The sequence below is a fragment of the Geotrypetes seraphini genome, chromosome 7 (assembly GCF_902459505.1).
Source record: "Geotrypetes seraphini chromosome 7, aGeoSer1.1, whole genome shotgun sequence".
In the NCBI taxonomy this organism is placed as follows: domain Eukaryota; kingdom Metazoa; phylum Chordata; class Amphibia; order Gymnophiona; family Dermophiidae; genus Geotrypetes; species Geotrypetes seraphini.
Genome location: NC_047090.1, coordinates 35,817,038 through 35,830,462, shown reverse-complemented (window position 1 = coordinate 35,830,462; position 13,425 = coordinate 35,817,038). Strand labels below are relative to the sequence as shown.

At 43.5% G+C, this 13,425-nt stretch overlaps 1 protein-coding gene across 4 annotated transcripts in view; it reads left to right on the top strand.

Moving 5' to 3' along the window:
- The window catches only part of LRRIQ1 (leucine rich repeats and IQ motif containing 1), a 289,414-nt gene that overhangs the window by 144,670 nt on the left and 131,319 nt on the right, over positions 1-13,425 (top strand). The window lies entirely within an intron of this gene.

Genomic DNA, 13,425 nt, shown 5'->3' with positions numbered 1-13,425 from the left:
CGACCAGCCTCCTAAAGAATTTTTGAAGTTACCCCTCCATGACATCTTGAGGGAAACTTTTTATAAAAATTTGGAAACCCCTCTAACCGTTCCAGGAGCCCCTAGGAAGCTGGAATCTCTTTATAAAGTGATTCCCATACTAGGGTTTGACAAACCCCAGCTGCCCCATGAATCTCTGCTGGTGGAGTCAACCCTCAAAAAATCGGCAGGCTCTAGTGTGTACGCCTCTGTCCCTCCTGGTAGAGAGGGCAAGGCCATGGATAAATTTGGAAAAAGGCTTTACCAAAATGCAATGTTGGCCAACCGTTCAGGTAATTATGCATTTCACTTCTCTTTTTACCTGAAACATCTGATTCAACAAGCGGCCTCTTTTCAAAAGTATCTTCCTGACCGTAAACTTCCTGCATTTCAGCAATGCACTTCCAGTCTTCTGCAACTCAGGAAGTTTATGGTCCGTTCCATCTATGATACTTTTGAACTTACATCCCGTGCCACGGCTATGTCTGTGGCGATGAGACGATTAGCATGGCTACGAGTCTCAGACCTTGATGTGAACCACCAGGACCACCTTGCCAATGCCCCCTGCCTGGGTGACGAACTGTTTGGAGAGTCTATGGATACCACCACTCAAAAACTCTCTGCCCATGAGACGAGGTGGGATACCTTGTTGAAAAATAAAAAGAAGCCTCCTCCTCCTCGTCCTTTTAGACAACAACCTTCATATCAGAGGCGGTTTTCTGCTCGGCTGGTTCAGCCTCATCCTCCTCAACCTCGGAGGCAACGGAAACAACATCAACAGGCTCGTCAGCAACAGCAGCCTGCTATCAAGCCTGTCACTCAGACTAAGCCGACTCAGCCCTTTTGACTCCCTTCTCCAGGGCATTGCCAGTCTTCCTCCCTCCCGTCCTCTTCCACAGTCCATAGGAGGTCGACTAAACATTTTTCACTCTCAATGGGAAGTAATCACCACCGACCAGTGGGTGCTCTCGATCATAGCCCACGGCTACTCCCTCAATTTTCAGACTCCTCCGCCGTTAGGCCTGCCAAAAGAGTCTGCTTCCAACAAGTCTCAGTCCCTCCTTCTCGCTCAAGAGGTTCAATCCCTCCTTCTTCTCAATGCCATCGAAGAAGTTCCTCCAGATCAGAGAGGTCAGGGATTTTACTCCAGGTACTTTCTAGTTCCCAAAAAGACCGGAGACCTCCGACCTATCTTAGATCTCAGAGATCTCAACAAATTTTTGGTCAAGGAGAAGTTCAAAATGCTCTCTCTTGCCACCCTCTACCCTCTTCTCTCTCAGGACGACTGGCTATGCTCCCTCGATCTCAAAGAGGCTTACACACACTTTCCTATCCATCTGACGTCCAGGCAATTCCTACGATTTCTTATCAACCAACATCATTATCAGTACAAGGTGTTAACCTTCGGTTTGGCCTCCTCTCCCAGGGTGTTCACCAAATGCCTAATTGTGGTAGCGGCCTATCTTCGCTCTCACAACTTTCAAGTCTTCCCTTATCTGGACGACTGGCTGATCAAAGCTCATACACCTCAGGCTGTTCTGCTTGCCACCAATCAGACCATTCACTTCCTTCGCCTGTTGGGGTTCGAAATCAATCTGCCCAAGTCGCACCTCATTCCAACTCAGCGACTTCAGTTCATTGGAGCCATTCTGGACACTGTTCTGATGAGGGCGTTTCTTCCATCAAACCGCCTTCAAACCATCCTTCATCTCTGTCAGCAGGTGTTTCAGCAGACTACCATCTCTGCAAATCACATGATGGTGCTCTTGGGGCACATGGCCTCCACAGTACATGTCACCCCCTTCGCACGTCTCCACCTGCGTACTCCTCAATGGACCCTAGCGACTCAGTGGTCACAAGCGACAGATCCTTGTTCACAACACATATCTGTGACCTCGTCTCTTCGACAGTTGCTTCTTTGGTGGTTGACATCTTCAAATCTTTCCAGAGGTCTACTGTTCCATCTACCTCCTCATCATTTTGTGATCACCACAGACGCATCCCCTTATGCCTGGGGAGCTCACCTGAACGAATTCCAAATTCAGGGGTTTTGGACTGCCCAGGAAAAGAAACACCACATCAATTTCCTGGAACTCCGAGCAATGTTTTATGCCCTCAAGGCTTTTCAACATCTTCTCTCTCCTCAAGTACTTCTCATTTGCACAGACAATCAAGTTGCAATGTACTACATCAACAAACAGGGAGGGATGGGCTCTCGCCTGTTGTGTCAGGAACCCAAAGGATCTGGTCTTGGGCAACAGCTCGTCACTTATTCCTGAAGGCTGTCTACATTCAAGGAGAAAAGAATTCCTTAGCAGACAATCTCAGCAGAATTCTCCAACCTCACGAATGGACTCTCGACCCTTTGACTCTCCAGTCCATTTTCGCTCAATGGGGCACTCCTCAAGTGGACCTTTTTGCAGCTCCTTGCAATCATCAGCTGCCCCTGTTTTGCTCCAGACTCTACTCTCCTCACCGTCTGGCAGCGGATGCATTTCTCCTAGATTGGACCAATCTCTTCCTATATGCATTTCCTCCTCTACCGCTCATGCTGCGGACATTGTTCAAGCTCAGGAGGGAACGAGCCACCATGATTCTCATCGCTCCACGGTGGCCCAGGCAGCATTGGTTCTCCCTTCTACTTCAACTCAGTTCCAGGGAACCCATACTTCTTCCACTGTTTCCTTCTCTGCTTACTCAGCATCAGCAGACACTACTGCATCTCAACTTACAGTCTCTGCACCTGACAGCTTGGTATCTCTCGGGCTGACTTCGGCTTACTCACTCCTTTCCCAACCTGTCCGTTCTATCATTGATGCTTCCAGGAAACCGACCACGCTTCAGTGTTAATCAACAGAAGTGGTCTCGGTTTTCCTCCTGGTGCCTCTGCCATCACCATAATCCCTTGTCTCTGGCAGTGGAAATGGTGTTGGACTATCTTCTTTCCTTGTCTGACTCTGGTCTCAAATCTACTTCCATCAGAGTTCTTCTTAGTGCCATTTCTGCCTTTCATGAGCCAATTCATGGAAAACCCCTCTCGGCTCATCCTTTGGTTTCTAGGTTCATGAGGGGCCTTTTCAATGTGAAACCACCTCTTAAGCCCCCTCCTGTAGTCTGGGATCTCAATGTGGTTCTTTCTGCTTTAATGAAGCCTCCTTTTGAACCTTTGGCCACAGCGCATTTCAAATTTCTTACTTGGAAAGTGGTCTTCCTTATAGCTCTCACTTCTGCCAGGAGGGTCAGTGAGCTGCATGCACTAGTGGCCGATCCACCTTTCACTGTTTTTCACCATGATAAGGTGGTCCTCCGTACACATCCAAAGTTTCTCCCTAAGGTTGTGTCTGACTTTCATCTTAATCAGTCCATTGTCCTACCTGTATTTTTTCCAAAGCCTCATACTCATCCAGGTGAACAGGCTTTGCATACCTTGGACTGTAAACGTGCTCTGGCTTACTATCTTGAACGCACCAAACCTCACAGATCATCTCCTCAACTGTTTTTGTCCTTTGATCCTAACAAGTTGGGTCATCCTGTATCTAAACGCACCCTATCCAATTGGCTTGCTGCTTGCGTTTCATTCTGTTATGCTCAGTCGGGCCTGACACTGGAAGGTTCTGTCACGGGCCACAAGGTTAGAGCTATGGCAGCGTCTGTAGCTTTCCTCCGTTCCACTTCCATTGAGGAAATCTGCAAGGCTGCTACTTGGTCCTCAGTTCATACTTTTACATCTCACTATTGTCTGGATGCATTCTCCAGACGGGATGGACACTTCGAACAATCTGTTTTACAACATTTGTTTTCCTAATGGCCAACCTTCCCTCATCCCTCTTTTTGTTAGCTTGGAGGTCACCCATCAGTCAAGAATATGCTGCCTGCCTGTCCTGGGATAAAGCACAGTTACTTACCGTAACAGGTGTTATCCAGGGACTGCAGGCAGATATTCTTGCGTCCCTCCCACCTCCCCGGGTTGGCTTCTTAGCTGGCTTATCCTAACTGGGGACCGCGCGCCTTCGTCGGGCGGGAAGGCACTCGCGCACGCGCGGTGCGGCCTAACTAGAACTTTCTAAGTTCTTAGAGTGCAATCACTCTAAAATTGTCCGTACCGGGGCTCCGTCGGTGCCGTCACCCATTAGTCAAGAATATCTGCCTGCTGTCCCTGTATAACACCTGTTACGGTAAGTAACTGTGCTTTTTGGTTCTGTGCAGGACATCCCAATTCTGACTTTAGATGTCCTTTTGAAAATGCTGCTCCACATATGCTATCTTAAGTCCATTTTGCAAATACTTTCTTAGCTTCACAAGATGGATATATACATGGGTGGGGCTCCCAATTAAACATGCATAATGCCAGTTTATACTAGTCTCCTAGGTTCTGTTATAGAAGAGGCCCCAATTGTGTGTCCTCAGGGTGCTTAAATGAAGGCATCCTGCGACAGAGAGATTTGGTAAAATATATATTTCATCTTGGCCAAATATGTTTATTCTTCAGCTCTGGAATGTCAGTTCACTTACATACGTTGAACAGTTTTATTGTTTGCTGTGTATTTTATTTCATTATGGCAACATGGAATTAGATAATTGAAAACCAATTCAGATTTTCAGAAGCATTATTTGTCGTAATGCTGAGCTAAGTGGTAGAGCTGTCGAGTTCATCTTGATGTCTGTGCAATATTAGATAAATTGTAATCTGCATTATTTTCCAAAGAGGCTTAAGTAGCCAGTTGGCAAACTGTGGCGCTTCAGATCTATGAGCTCATGTTCTAAATGTATATTACCAACTCATCCTGCCAAATTTCTATGATAAGTCTAATGCTAAAATATATATTAATGTGGGCTTTACCCAAACACGCTTTTTCCCTAAGCAGGTCTTAACCAGCTATTTTGCAGCTAACAGGATAACTAGATTTTCATTTCTCTGACTTTGTTCTATTAGCCCATATAATATATTTTTTGGCTTGCAAGCTTTTTAGGTATTAAATAATATATTGCCAAAGATAAAAATCAGACTGCTTTAAAAGATTTTATTAAGATTGTAAAGCCCTCAGGAAACTTTCTATATTAAATGCTTTGTTGATTTTTATAGAAACAGACTTGCATGAATTCTGTTTGGTGCATAACCAAAATATTCCATTTTACAAATAACTGCAGTGTTCATTTTAACCTTTTTCAGTGTTACAAAACCATCTATGAAGGTGTACTCTCGGGATACTAAAAAAGGAAGGTTGTTTTCTACAGAGAGTAGAGCTTAATAAGAAAATTTTTAAAGCCAGTCCCATGCACAGATCACTGTTTTATAGGCAGAAATGACTTGTAATATTGCCCAGGCCCTTTTTACATGCAGACATCCAGTGCTGAATTTCAGCACTGTTTCACAGAGGCTCTGGCAATTATGGAACCTTCTGTAAAATACATATAAGAATGCCATATAAAGGCGTGCACATGTATTTGCCTGTATATGGAGCGGAAGCATCCGATTTTACACATTGAATATCTGAATCCTATAAACTTGGCACGTGGAGTGTGAGTACTTTCACAACATTCTCTTAGGCTTCTGCAGCTGGCATCATGATTGATGCTGTTTTCTGGGTCTCGCCCCGTCTGGGTTGGAAGAACTGACATTTCAGCCTTCATGCTGTGCCTTTCTTCAGGGTATGCATACTCTGTTTGCCAAGGGTAAAAGTATGTCTACCCTGAAGAAAGCCACAGCATGATGGCTGAAACGTTGGTTCCACTTACCCAGACATGGCAAGACCCAGAAAATAGCAACAATCACTTTCACATATAGTTGTCGCATTTTACAAACCTACGTAATTGAGTTCCACCAGTGAAGTAATGGGTCCAAAAATTTGTATTTTTCTTCATTTTTTTGTAGCGGAATTTAAAAAAAATGAAAAGGAGAAGGAGAATGACTCCCTTAATCTCTCTTGTAAATCCTGGCCAAAGCAAGCACATCTTACATAAGAACATAAGAATCACCATACTGGGACAGACTGAAGGTCCATCAAGCCCAGTATCTTGTTTCCAACAGTGGCCAACCCAGGTCCCAAATAGCTAGAACCCAAGTAGTAAAACAGATTTTATGCTGCTTATCCTAGGAATAAGCAGTGGATTTCCCTAAGCCATCTCAATAATGTTCTATGGACTTTTCTTTTAGGAAATTATCCTAGCCTTTTTTAAACCCTGCTAAGCTAACTGATTTTACCACATTCTCTGGCAACAAATTCCAGAGTTTAATTACACATTATTATGAGAAGAAATATTTTCTCTGGGACAATAAAGGGAACTATTGGTTCCAGCACATATTTGTATATGCTGACCAGCCTGGCTGAATATTAGAACTAGTGTTCATATAGCAAGGTATTTATGCATGCTATACAGCTATAGTATAGTGGCTTCATAGGCTGCTACAAATTGCACCTAAGGGGATCTACTCAGCATCTCTATTTAGGCAACCCATGGTGCAGTCAGCTACAGCCCCTCCAGCATATGTTTAAGTTTATTGACCACTTGATAACCCGCTAATGCAATAGGTCATAGCGACTTACAATTTATACATACATGCAAAGTAAGGAACGCCAGAAACCAAAAGTAAAGATTCCAACCAAACAAGTAACCAATCACACAATATATCTAAAAATGTGCCTGCTAATCTATTCAATCATCCCCAAGGGAACATTTAAAAGCCATTAAAAAAAATGTTTTCAAAAAATTTAAACTTTAAAAATGATTTTTCTGCTCAAATAAAAGGTGGCATCTCGTGTGGCTAAATGCCACTTGTCTCTCTAAGAACTTGGACGCTGACCAAATTTTTCCATAAGAAAAGAGAAATAAAAAAGTAGGCTGATTTTTGAGTGGATTCATAATGGGCAAATTTGGGAGAGGGAAGGACAAGTCTATTAGAGTCAAGTGACCTCAAAGCATGAGATGGGGTATATGGTATCGTAACTGATGCTAGATAAACCGGCTGAGAGAAGAGAAGTGATTTAAATGTTAGACATAAAATTTTAAATTGGCATCTGTACTGACAGGCAGCTAATTTAGGTGAATCCGTAAAGGAGTGACATATAATCATATAGTTTGGCTTTTTCAAAGAAAACAAGCAGCTGAATTCTGAACTGTCTGCAGGCGACGTAAGTTTGCTGATGAAATGCCACAATAAACTATATTACAGTAATCAGTTTTTCAAAGAACAAAGGCATGGCCAAAAGTATGTAATGCCCAAAAATCTAAAGCAGAACTAACTGATCTGATTCACCAAAGCCAATAATCTTTTTTAATTACTTGTGAGATCTGGGAATCAAAAGAACGTGCAGGGTCAAAATGAACTCCCAGATAGTGAAAGGATTTTACAGGATTCAAGTCGGTTTCAAACAAATGAATGTCAATCTTTGGTAATGGCAACAGTCCGCTAACCCAACAAGCAGTCGTTTTAGATGGATTCATAATCATACCATGAGCCTTAAGCCATTTTGAAATTACAAAAGTACAGTGCTGAATCGGTGTTAAGTCTTAAGGTAGATGAATAAACAGGAAAAACCAAAAGAATATCATCGTCATGAATAAATGCCTCAATGTAACTTGAAGAGATTACAGCTTATTCAGAACACGGCTGCCAAATTGATTTTTGGTAAAAATAAATACGATCATGTTACTCCATTGTTGAGGGCATTGCATTGGCTCCCGATGTATTGGAGGGTTCAGTTTAAATGTGCCAATGTTATATTTAAGTGTTTATATGGGATTTTTTCCCCCCATTATTTCCCCTTTCTTTTAACTCTCATCGACCCCTTTCCACTAGGAGTATACATAAATTCAAATTAATATTCCCTTCTATTAGAGGGATTCAAACTTTAGGTAGGTTCTCACAGTCTATGGCATTTACTATGTTGGAAATCTGGAATGATCTCCCTTCAGATATTAGAATTCTTTCTTATAGAAACATAGAAGATGACAGCAGATAAGGGCCATAGCCCATCAGGTCTGCCCACTCTACTGACCCACCCCCAAGTCTACTATCCTAGGGATCCTACTCCTGGTGACAAGTTCCCTTGGCTTAACCCTCTAAGGCAGGGGTGTCCAATGTCGGCCCTCGAGGGCCGCAATCCAGTCGGGTTTTCAGGATTTCCCCAATGAATATGCATGAGATCTATTAGCATACAATGAAAGCAGTGCATGCAAATAGACCTCATGTATATTCATTGGGGAAATCCTGAAAATCCGACTGGACTGCGGCCCTCGAGGACCGACATTGGACACCCCTGCTCTAAGGGATCCCACATGAGCATTCCATTTGCTCTTAAATTCTTGCACGCTGTTTGCCTCGATCACCTGCACCGGGAGCTCGTTCCAAGGATCAACCACTCTCTCGGTGAAGAAATATTTCCTGGTGTCGCCATGAAATTTCCCGCCCCTGAGTTTGAGCAGATGCTCTCTTGTGGCTGAGGGTCCTTTGAGAAAGAGAATCTCTTCTTCCATCTCGATACGGCCGGTAATATACTTAAACGTCTCGATCATGTTTCCTCTCTCCCTACGTTCCTCGAGTGAGTACAGCCGCAAATTTTTCAGCCTTTCCTCGTACGATAGATCCTTGAGCCCCGAGACCATCCTGGTGGCCATCCGTTGCACCGACTCTATTCTCAGCACATCTTTTCGGTAGTGTGGCCTCCAGAATTGCACACAGTATTCCAAATGAGGTCTCACCATGGTTCTGTATAATGGCATTATGACTTCAGGCTTCCGGCTGACGAAACTCCTGCGGATGCAACCTAATAACTGTCTTGCCTTAGATGAAGCCTTCTCCACATGATCAGCAGTTTTCATGTCTGCGCTGATGATCACTCCCAAGTCTCGTTCTGTTGAAATTCTAGCTAAGGTCTCACCATTCAAGGTGTAAGTTCTGCACGGATTTCTGTTGCCGAGGTACATGATCTTGTATTTCTTAGCATTGAAGCCCAGCTGCCAGGTCGAGGACCAAAGCTCCAACAAATGTAGGTCCTGTGTCATACTATCGGGTGAATTGATGTCTCTCACTATATTGCATAGTTTGGCGGCGTCAGCAAATAACGTTATCTTACCTTGAAGCCCCTGAGTTAGGTCCCCTATGAATATGTTGAAAAGGAGTGGGCCCAAGACTGAGCCCTGCGGTACTCCACTGGTCACCTCCGATGTTTTAGAGAGGATGCCGTTAACTACCACCCTCTGAAGTCTGCCACTCAGCCAGTCATTGACCCATGTAGTTAGTGTTTCTCCCTGCCCCATTGATTTCATCTTGCTCAACAGCCTGTGATGCGGGACACTTATCGAAAGCTTTGCTGAAGTCTAGGTATACGACGTCCACGGATTCTCCCAAGTCTAGCTGTTTTGTTACCCAGTCAAAGAAGCTGATGAGATTGGATTGGCAGGACCTACCCTTGGTGAATCCGTGTTGACTGGGATCCCGTAGATTCTCCTCATCCAAGATTGCGTCTAATTTACGTTTGATTAGTGTTTCCATGAGTTTGCATACTATTGATGTGAGACTCACCGGTCTATAGTTTGCAGCCTCTGCCCTGCAACCCTTTTTGTGCAGTGGAACGACATTAGCTGTTTTCCAGTCTATGGGGACTCTCCCCAAACTTAGGGAGAGATTGAAGAGTCCTGATAGCGGTTCTTTGTTGACATGCTTTAGAAAAACTCTGAAAACGTATCTGTTTAAGAAATTCTTAGCCGATAATTGAAAGATAATTGAAAGATGTTTTAAGAAAATTTTAGTTGATAACTGAATGTTGGCATTAGTTGAATTTCCCCTGCCCTATTACTATTATTTAATGTTTCCTTGAGTTAACTTTTCTTTTTTAAAGTCAAACGTTTTATTGAGAAAAGAACACCAAAACATAAACAATAGAAACAATAGAGCAAAGCAGCTATAGTGTTGTACATGCAATCATGGGATAATGAGTGCCATATAGAGTCGCAATAAAGAAAAAAAAGAAAAATAAGAAGATGCATGAGGATACAGATAGAAACAGTGAATGGTAGATATGGATATACGCTATCAAGATGTACAGTTACAGTAATGCATCAAAGGAGACCATATAAGTCCGAGGGTTTTTTGCGACCCTCTGCATTCAGCCAATCGAAGTTCATATTTGTAGCACATGAGGACCATGTTCCACCACTGAGATGTGGGCACTGAAGATTTCTGTTTCTAGTGAAGTAACACAGTTTTGATCGCCAGACCCATGAGTATGTCAAAAAGAGCAGAGTGCTGTCGAGAAAGTGGAGGATCCAGTACGACTGAACGCAGTATGATCTGGCAATAAGACAAGGACGCTGGAGTGGGGAGAATCTGGCTCACTATGTCTCCAATCTCTGACCAAAAAGTTGAGACGAGGGAGCAGTCAAATAGCATGTGCTGAAAAGTACCAAGATGAGTCTCGCACCGCCAACAATTATTGGAGGAGGATGGAGACACACGTTGTTGTTTAATAGGAGTCCAGAGTGATTTATGAAGGACAAAAAACAAAGATTGTCTCAATGAAGCTGAGTGTAGAGGACGGTTGCAAAAGCACCAGACTTGAGTCCATTGCTGTTCAGTTATTACACATTGAAGGTCGTGAGCCCACATTTGTTGAATAGGAAGAAAATCATCTGGACCCGAATTTTGTATAACATCATAAATTTTAGACATCACATGAGGTTTAGTACTCCAAGAAGTCAACAGGACAGATAGAGAAAGTGAACCCCGTTGTAATTTTTCTAATGAGGGCCCATAGGCCGCATGAATACTATGGCATAGCTGAAGATATCTATAGGCCTGATGGGAGGGTATATTATATTTTAGTTGCAGTTGGGCAAAAGTCAAGAAAGCATGATCTATCAAAAGATCTCGGATAAACCATATTCCTCTGTCTATCCATGTAGGCCAATGCACCATACGAGAGCCTATGGTAATGTTTGGGTTACCCCATATAGAGGAGTGGATGGTCATAAAGAGGGGATACTGCATAGTATAGCCTAAACTGAGTATCGCCCGTTGAGTGGCGTGCATCACCTCCCAATCCTTAAAGCAGGGAACAGTCCGGGAATAGCAAGCAGTTGCTAGAGTATAAGGTAATGCTAAATTACTCTCCAATATACCCCAATAAGGCATAGCAGTACTTGTTTGGGGTAAAAACCACTTACTAGCCCCTCTCAATAAGGCTGCGGTGGCATAACGTATATAGTGAGGAAAATTGACCCCACCCTGGCTCCATGGTTTCTTAAGAGTAGATAAAGCAATTCGAGAGGGCTTCCCCTTCCATAAAAATGTGGTTAAAGTTCGATCTATTTGCTTAAATAGCATAGGAGGGAGGGGCAGGGGCAACATCTGGAGAACGTAGAGAATTTGTGGAGTCAACATCATGCGGATGGTTTCTAGTCTGCCCCACCAAGTTAAATAGAGTGGGGACCACTGATTACATAATGTTTGTAATTTGGAAAGTAATAATTTGACATTAAGGGCCACTGTATCTTGCCAGGTGTTACAAAAATGGATCCCCAAATATTTGATGGAGGTGGAGCACCAGGTAAGTCCGAAGGGTGCAACCATAGCTTGTGTACAATAGATGTTCAAGGGTAGGACCTTAGTCTTGTCCCAATTGATGGTATAGCCGACCAAAACTAGTAAGAAGATTGAGAATCACCGGGAGGGTATCTCTAGGATTGGAAACATAAAGAAGCACATCATCTGCAAAAGCAGAAAGACGCACCTCGGTCATACCTACTCGTATACCTGTAATTGTAGGCTCATTATCAAGTTTATGCAATAAAGGTTCCAGGGCCAGATTAAATAGGAGCGGTGACAGAGGGCAACCCTGCCTCGTTCCCCGAGAAAGAGAGAAGTATGGGGATAAATATCCCTCCACATTCAATCTGGCCCTGGGACTGGCATATAAAAGATGCACCATATCAATGAAAGCATCTCCCAACTGATACCACCGTAGTGTGTAAAATAAATATTTCCACTCCACATAGTCAAAGGCTTTTTCTGCATCTAATGACATCACACACGCTGGAGTGGAAATATTGCGGGCTGCCTGCAACACATGACAAAATACTCTCGAATTATCCGCCGTCAGGCGGCCCTTCACAAAACCACATTGAGTAGGATGAATAAGCAATGGGAGAGCCCTAGCTAGTCGTTCTGCAAGAAGTTTCGCATAGATTTTACAATCATAATTGAGTAGGGAAATCGGTCTATAATTTTTTGGAAGTAGGGGATCACGTCCAGGTTTGGGAAAAACTACAATATCCGCTTCAACGAAAGTTCCAGCACTAGTTCCTTTTCCCAAAAAATCAGTATAAAGTCGGAACAAATGGGGGAAGAAGAGACGTCTGAAAGGTTTTATAGAATCCCAAGGGAAGGCCATCTCCTCCCGGAGCTTTGCCAGACTTCAGCCCAGCTATAGCAACTTCAATTTCTGAGACTGTAAGAGGTTTATTCAGATTTTCAATTAGTTGAGGCGGAAGTGTATGGGGGGTCAAACCTTGAAAGAAATCATCAAAATCCTCTTTAGAGGGGTCTATCCCTGATGTATATAAGCGCTCATAGAAGGATTTAAAGTGATCAGCTATGGCATTAGGATCTGTAATGAGAGAGCCTGCAGGTTTAAGGGCCTTAATATGTCCAGCTCTCTTTTTGTGCTTAAGATAATTGGCCAATAGCGTTCCTGCTTTATTACGATGCTCATAATACATAGCCCCTTCATGTAACAATAGGACTCCTGCCCTCTCAGATAGTATGGAGTTGTATTGGAATTTGAGCTTGCGAATCTGCGCCAAGTCTGGCATAGTGGGAGAAATATGATACACCACCTCCAGTGATTTAATTTGATTCTCCAAAGTAATGAGTGCCCGTTTTCGTTCTTTATTCAAGTGGGCTGAGTACGCAATAATTCTACCTCGCAAGTATGCTTTATAAGCGTCCCATATAGTTTGAAAGGCTATCTCCGGGGTATCATTATGTGCAAAATATTCTTCAGTCCAGGTCGCAACCTGTGTGAGAAAATCTTTATTTTCCAGGAGGGCCATATTCAGACGCCAGGTAGGTGTAGGAGAGGATGGTGCAGACAGATTAAAGGAGACTGAGACAGCGGAATGATCAGACAGAGGGCAAGAAAGAATAGAGGATGAGCGTACAGTTTGTAAAAGGGAATGAGACAGAAGAAAGTAATCCAGTCTCATGGCGGAAGCATGGGGTGCAGACCAGAAGGTGTATTCTAGATCCCTAGGGTGAAAGAGACGCCAGACATCAGCCAGTCCATAGGACTGGATGATATGCTTCAATTGCGGAAGTGTAGAAGGGGAACGGTAAGAGGAGTGGGATCTTCGGTCAAGGTGGGCATCCAAGACCAGATTCCAGTCTCCACCCATTACAAAGTAACCAGT